We start from the raw sequence: 7,988 nt of genomic DNA, 5'->3' as shown, positions 1-7,988 counted from the left end.
AAAAAGGACTAGAAAATTTCAGAGAGGATAGGTCCATCAATGGCTATTAGCCAAAATGGTCAGGGACGCAACCCCATGCTCTGGGTGTCCTTATATCTCTGACTGCCAGAAGCTGGCACTGAATGACATGGGGTGGATCACTCGATAAATTGCCCTGTTCTGTTCACTCCCTTGAAGCATCTGGCACTGGCCACTGTTGGAAAACAGGATACAGGGCTAGATGGACTATTGGTCTGATCCAGTATGTCCATTCTTATGTTCAGGTACTAGCTCGAGCTGAGCTAGTGTGGGTACATCCATGTGAGCTGGGAATCACACCTCAAAGATGAAATGCAGATGTAGCCTCACCCTGAGGTGTAATTCCCGTGACTTAATTTGAGTTGCTCCTGATTTGCACCCATAGGAGAGCAGTGTCTTCTCTGTGGAAACAGTAGTACACTGTATAGCTGAAGAAAACTCCCCCTCACGCTTGCTCTGCAGGGACACTGAAAATTTGCCAAGCACAATGCATTTTGATGGACAATCAGATTTCATTTGGAGGTAGCAAGAGAATTTTGGTGCAAAGCTGAAATACTCAGCTGGCACATTCATACTGTAAATGGATTACTGCCAGCACTCCTCCCTGCTGTGGAGAAACTTACAACAGCATCACTTTCTCTATGTTACTTGCATGTGTCACTAGGCACAGATGTAGCAGGGGACAGTAAGCTCCAATAGTGTGAGCTCACTGTCTCCCTATCCAGGAAACAGCATGCAGGGTACAAGACTCCACATGCTGGCTTCAGCTGTTCAAATCTCTAACACAGGCCACAAGGTCAGATTTACACAAGGAGGAAGCTAAAAGTTATGGACAAAAATAAAGGAATAAGAGGCTTGAGAGAGAATAAAATATGTAAATGATGTGACTGGGATAGCAGGAACAACCCTCTCGCCCCAAGATTTCAGGAATTAGCATGACCCTGGGGATGCTGCAGCAAAGAACACTGCAGCTCATCTCCTCAGCAACACAGGCTACCGCAAGCACATTACACATATCCTCCACTCTCTGCACTGGCTTCCCATAGAATGTCAAATCATCTTCAATATCTCAGTCCCTATCTTCAAGGTGCTCCATGCCCTGGTCCCAGAATATCTAAGAGACCATCTAAAGCTTTGGGATGAAGACTGTGGTTGACAACTTCGCTCCTCTAGCACAGTGGAATTCTCTGCAAACAAGGGTAAAGCTCATCTGTGCGGGAGACAGAGCTTTCCCCAGGGAGGGCCTGAGACTGTGGAATGACCACTCCCAGGACCTGAGGGATCATCACAAACCTTGCCACCTTTCACTCCACGTGCAAGGCACCTTTCTTTTACCTTGCCTTCTCTAACATAAACATAGCAACATGAATATTTTAAAAAGACAAACTATCCACCCTACCAAAACAAGAGACTCCATTCCATACAGTTCTTTCCTTGTGGAGAGGATGAGAGAACAAACAGCACTTGATGAATGCTAGTCACATTGCTTAATGCACTGTTAGAAGATTGTCAGATACTATGGCAATGAACATGATACAAGAACCTATCTAGAACAGAACAGAAGAGACTGTGAAGAGAACTAAATCTCTAGGAAACTGAGGCTCCATCTAGTGTAAAAATTGCAATAACTGGATCAATACATAGTATGTAGCACTCAGAAGAGAGACTTGCAAGGAACATTTAGGCACAGAAACACCCTCCAAGAACGAACAGGGTTTTATTACAGACCTTGCAGCCATTTCTCTTTACTGAGCAGCTTCACATTTGCCAAGAAGATATGAGTACTATCATTACTAGGAGGTGTTGGAGATGGATCGATCATGTGCCTCGGATGGAAACTGATTCCATCACCAGAGTAGCAATAAGATGGACACCTGAAGGCAAGCAAAAACAAGGCCGCACAAAAACAACATGGCACAGAGTTGAGCTGAAAAACCTGGGGCACAGCTGGGGAACCATTGAAAGACTTGCCAGAAACAGACAGGAGTGGAGGAGTTTTGTCGCTGCCCTAAACGCCAGAGGTGTAATGGGTACTAATTAACTAACTAACTTCACACTTGCCTTACCTTTCCAGAGAATGTTTGGCTGCTTCAGATGTTGTTCCATCCTCAGTCCACCTTGATCTCTTCAGTACTGGTACCTCTGGCTGTATCACATAGTGGAGGGTAAGTTATTGTAAAAAGCCTGGTCACCTGGGACATGATGCCATATTGCTAGTCTGTTTCCTTTTTACAAAAGGGACCTGAACCAAAACCCTGGAGCCAGACCCCTCTGAGCTTTGGAACTCAGGACCCATCTCTACTTCTTTCCAGCATCATTGCTGATACGGACACACCTCATCTCTTTCCCGTCTCCCTATAGGAAAGAATGGAGCTGCAGTCCCACTAGACAACAGTGAATTGGTCGCATTTTGTATTATGCCTACAGAGTTACTTTGACACCCCCCCCCCAAAAGAGAATGTTCTTTAGAATTCAGTGTAGGGCACTACTATAGTTACCATAATTGCACATCCAGGAGCACTAGTCCTAGAAATATGATCTCAGTCTCCCACAGATCTGTTATTGCTAGTTGATGCATCAAGAATGAAGCTGTGATCTCAGATGAAAGTCATGATTTTAGCTAAAAATTGCAGCATGCATTTAACAGTATCGCCAATCTCAAATGTTCAAAAATCATGAGACTGGCTTGGAAATACATTTTGTGTTCTCTTTATGTGCCTTTTGTTTTTTTTTAAATTTTAGGGTACAGGCAGGTCATATTTTCAAACTTTTCTCTGCAGACAGAAGGACTAGAAAAACACTTGTTTTAAAAATGAAAGCTGAGATTCTCACATATTCACATGAATCCAGGAGCTGGGGCTTTAAGTAAAACACCAAATATTTATTGTGAGATTCACAATAAAAAAATGGCAAGAGCTAACTGTGCAGATTAACCAGATTGTCAACTCTTTGGCACAGAGGCTGGAGTTGTTCCATGTTTGTGCAGTATCAAGCACAGTGGTACTAGGTACTACCACAATACAAATAAGAAATAACTTACTCCATTGCTCTGTGCCAAAGTTTTGTTAACTATAAGGTAGGGACATAATATTCACCATTAAGTGCTTTGAGACCTTGAGATGAAAGGTCATAGGTGCAAAAGATGGCTCATTAAAATAAGAGAGAGTCTGTGTAGAGAGGCCAGGAGTCTAACAACAATGTGTGTGTTGCCATATGGAAGATCTAAGTTCGGAAGAAAGCCAGAAGGTAAATGGAAACAATACTCCACCCAAGAGGTGGTTGTCTGCACTTCAGAGAGGAGTGAAAAGTCCACTGTATATCCTACCTCAAAAAACAATTGAGACAGCTTTTATTAGTATGTCCATGAAACACCTTGATATTAAATGAAAGGCACTATTGAAGTATAGTGTAGTCCCTTCCAAAACCTTAATAGTAATAATAGTCATCAGGACATTTACCAGCCTCACAAATTGAGAAAAGACAAGCTATTTTGAAAGCTTTTTTGGTTTTAAAATGGTTTTATCTGTGAAAATCAAAATTACTGGTTTTTACTATTACTAATGAAAAATTTTATATGCATTCTATTTTTGCCAAATTAGATCTTCTGAAATATTGACAGAACCTTATTTCATTTAATCTTTAATTGTAAGATGAGTTGTTTTGGAATACTGCCTCCTTAAAGATCCAGATGAGTTAAGAACCTTACCCCAGACTGGTTTATTATTCAAACTCAATTGTCTTCTAAAGTAGTTTCCTGTTCTAACTTTTTGATGCGAAGTTTTAATACATGATTGAAGTAGTTTACCAGAATGTACCTAGTTGCTGATGTAGCCTGGGAACTCATCATCTGAACTATATTTTGTTCCACTGAGAGTGTAAACATTTAGTAAAAAGAAAAGGAGTACTTGTGGCACCTTAGAGACTAACAAATTTATTCGAGCATAAGCTTTCGTGAGCTACAGCTCACTTTTCTTTTTGCGAATACAGACTAACACGGCTGCTACTCTGAAACCTAAACATTTAGTGACTTCTTTGAGAGAAATATTTTCCCTATCAAAGATATATCACATTTAAAAGTATTTGCCCATTGTGTGTATGGCTTAAAGAATTATTGTATATTTTAGTGTAATTATTAGGATGCAAAGATCTGTGTTCCCAAAGTCTCAAATTTTATGTATCATCAGAGTCTGTTTGTTAGTCTGTGTGAAGTGATTTGGTGGTGTCTGTCCAATCTTTAGTGGACAGGTATCCACACTGTAAAAGTTACCAACATAATTGATAACAGTCTATCAAAGTGGGGGAACAGGCCTAGAGAACAAACAGCCACTTCACACTCCTAGAAGTGGGCCATTCAGTCCTGGGTTGAGGCACATAGGCAGGGCAGCTATGAGATGATAAAGCTTGTATCACATCTGCCCATGCTGTGTCTGTTCTGAGGTTAGAAAGAGGATTCCAGTCTCCAGGACTGTTAATTTGACACTTAAAAAAAAATCTTATTAATGACTGCTTCTTGGAGCAGCTAGTGCTAGAACCCACAAGGGAAGAGGCAATTCTTGATTTAGTCCTAAGTAAAGCACAGGATCTGGTCCAAGAGGTGAATATAGCTGAACCTCTCGGTAATAACAACCATAATATATTTAAATTTAACATCCTTGTGGTGGTGATGGGAATACCAGTGAAACCCACCACAATAGCATTTAACTTCAAAATGGGGAACTACACAAAAATGAGGAAACTAGCTAAACAAATTAAAAGGAACAATCACAAGAGTGAAATGCCTGCAAGCTGCATGGAAACTCATTTAAAACACCATAATAGAGGCTCAAATTAAATGTATACCCTAAATTTAAAAAAAAGTAGCAAGACAAGCAAAATGTATCTCCATAGGTAAACAATAGAGTAAAAGAGGCAGTTAGAGGCAAAAAGGCATCTTTTAAACATTGGAAGTCAAATCCTACTGAGGAAAATAGAAAGGAGCATAAATTCTGGCAAGTCAAGTGTAAACGTATAATTAGGCAGACCAAAAAAGAATTTGAAGAGCAACTAGTAAAAGATTTTTTAAAAATTTGCTGTCAGTTTTTGTAAATACATCAGAAGCAGGAAACCTGCCAAATTATCAGTGGGTCTGTTTGACAATCAAGGTGCTAAAAGGAGAACTCTAGGGAAATCAGGCCATTGCAGAGAAGCTAAATTAATTCTTTGCATCAGTCTTCACTGCCGAGGATGTGAAGGAGCCTCCCACACACGACCCATTCTTTTTAGGTGACAGATCTGAGGAACTGTCCCAGATTGAGGTGTCAATAGAGGAGGTTTTGGAACAAATCAATAATTTAAATGGTAATAAGTTACCAGGACTAGATGGTATTCACCCAAGATTTCTGAAGGAACTCGGATACAAAATTGCAGAACTATTAACTGTGGTATGTAACCTATCACTTAAATCAGCCTCTGTACCAGATGACTGAAGGGTAGCTAATGTAATGCCAATTAAAAAAAAATGTTCCAGAGGAAATCCTGGCAATTACAGGCCAGTAAGCCTAACTTCATTACCAGTCAAATTAACTGAAACTATAGTAAAGAACAGAATTATCAGACACACAGATGAACATGATTTGTGGAGGAAGAGTCAATGTGGCTCTTGTAAAGGGAAATCCCTTACCAATTTATTAGAATTCTTTGAGGGGTCAAACATGTGCACAATGATGATCAAATGTATATAGGGTACTTGCAATTTCAGAAAGCCTTTGACAAGGTGCCTCACCAAAGACTCTTAAGAAAAGTAAGCTGTCATGGGATAAGACAGAAGATCCTCTCATGGATCAGTAACTGATTAAAAGACAAGAAACAAAGGATAGGAATAAATAGTCAGTTTTCAGAATGGAGAGAGTAAATAGCTGGGTCCCCCAGGGATCTGTACTGGGACCTATGCTGTTCAACATATTCATAAATGACCTGGAAAAAGGGGTAAACAGTGTCTGCAAAATTTGCAGACAATACAAAATTACTCAAGAGAGGTAAGCCCAAAGTAGACTGCGGAGAGTTACAAAGGGATCTCACAAAACTTTGTGCCGGGGCAACAAAATGCAGATGAAATCAATGTTGATAAATGCAAAGTAATGCACACTGGAAAACATAATCCCAACTATACATACGTAACCCTTCTGCCAGGTGAAGCCAGCAGCAATAAGGGCCGGGTTCAGTATCTAGAGATTTCTTTTCAACAACACAACAAAAAATCAGCTCAAGCTCTTACCCAGTGACCTGGGACAATTACACTCTACCCCCTGGGCACCTCTAAGAGGCAATACTTCCCCTCTCGCAGGCACAGAGTCTGAGTGTAGCAAAACCTTTTAATAAAAGGAGGAAATTAACTCAGCATTAATTTGGGAAAACACCACAACTAGGGCTCATAAACAAAAACCATGAGCAAAAGACCCACCCCCAAGTAAGTTGGGCCGTGTCCTTTTCCCCTCAGGGTCTTAAGTCCAGCAACCCAAAAGTCCCTTTAACGTGCCCGTCCCTTCTCTGTACCCCACTCACAGTTGCTGTCCTTGGTCAGTGCAGCCCCAGAGTTCAGAAGTTCATCCACAGAGTTCACCTCCCACCCTGTGTGGAAGGCAGGGGGTGGATAAGGAGGCACCTCACATGCTGCACTGCTTGGGCACTTGCTCATTGCCCCAACGGCTGATTGTCTTGCCTCTAGGGGGTTCTGCTCTGGCCCTCTCCACCAGCTTCTCTGCTGGTTGCTTTCCAAAACTCTCCACCAGCCACCCTGCTGGTCATGCTTCTCTACCAGCCACCCACCACATCTCTCCACCAGCTACCCACTCACCAAGATGTCTCCAGGGGTCCCCCATACTTAACACAGCTCTCAGTGATTTCAGCTGTTAGTAGGGCAGTCTCTTGCAATAGAGACAGTGTCCCAAAGTAGGTCTAATACTTAGACCTAGGCATCAGTGACTTCAGCTCTGCAGTATGTAACAAGACTCTCAATTGTGTTTAAGTTAGCTTTTATTATACCATGGAGAGAAGACACATCAAATAGTGTCTGGGCCCCTCAAACATAACATAACATAACCTACCCTACAAATACCTGTCCCCATCCCAATTGGGCTTTAGGAACCCATGTCTCCTGCCTAGTGAGTGCTGTTCAGTTGAGGGTGAGTCCCTCCATTGGGGTAGGCCAGGTATAGTTCTGCTGCCCTCAATTCATACAACAAGGATAGCAACTCTTTATTACTCCTGCCCCAATAACAAGGAGACTAGGGATCCAACACCAGCCACAAGTGATCATTTGGGCAAACAGTCCCATCATGCTGAGCACCTAGGCAGGGTGGGTGTGTCCATGCAAACGAGATCTGCTTCTTAAGTTTTTTTCTACAGCTCACCATGAGATGTCAGGGGAGAGCTCATCCAGACTCTGCTTACACATACAAACTGATAGGATCTAAAGTAGCTGTTACTACTCAAGAAAGATCTTAGAGTCATTGTGGTTAGTTCTCTGAAAACATCTGCTCAATGGGCAGCAGTCTAAAAAGCTAACGGAGTGTTAGGAATCATTAGGAAAGGGATAGATAATAAGACAGTAAATATCATAATGCCACTACATAAATCCATGGTACGCCCACACCTTGAATATGACATACAGTTCTGGTTGCCCCAACTCAAAAGAAAGAAGATATTAGAATTGAAAAAGGTACAAAGAAAGGCAAAACAAATGATTAGAGGTATGGACCAGTTTCTAGATGAGACGAGGTTAAGAAGACTGGGACTGTTCAGCTTGGAAAAGAGGAAAAGATTTTATGAAAATCAGAAAAACATAACTGGGTTCAAAAAAGAATTAAATAAGTTCATGGAGGGTCGGTCCATCAATGGCTATTAGCCGAGATAGTCAGGGATGCAACCCCATGTTCTGGGTGTCCCTAAGGGCATGTCTACACTGCAATTGGACACCCGCGGCTGCCCTGTGC

The 7,988-nt window shown here is 41.7% G+C and overlaps 1 long non-coding RNA gene across 1 annotated transcript; it reads left to right on the top strand.

Annotated features, from left to right (window-relative positions):
* Positions 1-3,412: 3,412 nt before the first annotated feature.
* LOC122460829 lies at positions 3,413-7,682 on the top strand. The gene is made up of 3 exons (XR_006282371.1): positions 3,413-3,424; positions 4,217-4,221; positions 7,516-7,682. It is a non-coding gene; the product is annotated as an uncharacterized LOC122460829 (long non-coding RNA).
* Positions 7,683-7,988: the final 306 nt, after the last annotated feature.

The sequence above is a fragment of the Dermochelys coriacea genome, chromosome 6 (genome assembly GCF_009764565.3).
Source record: "Dermochelys coriacea isolate rDerCor1 chromosome 6, rDerCor1.pri.v4, whole genome shotgun sequence".
NCBI lineage: Eukaryota > Metazoa > Chordata > Testudines > Dermochelyidae > Dermochelys > Dermochelys coriacea.
Note: the sequence above shows the minus strand (reverse complement) of the source record. Positions and strands in the feature narration are given on the sequence as shown.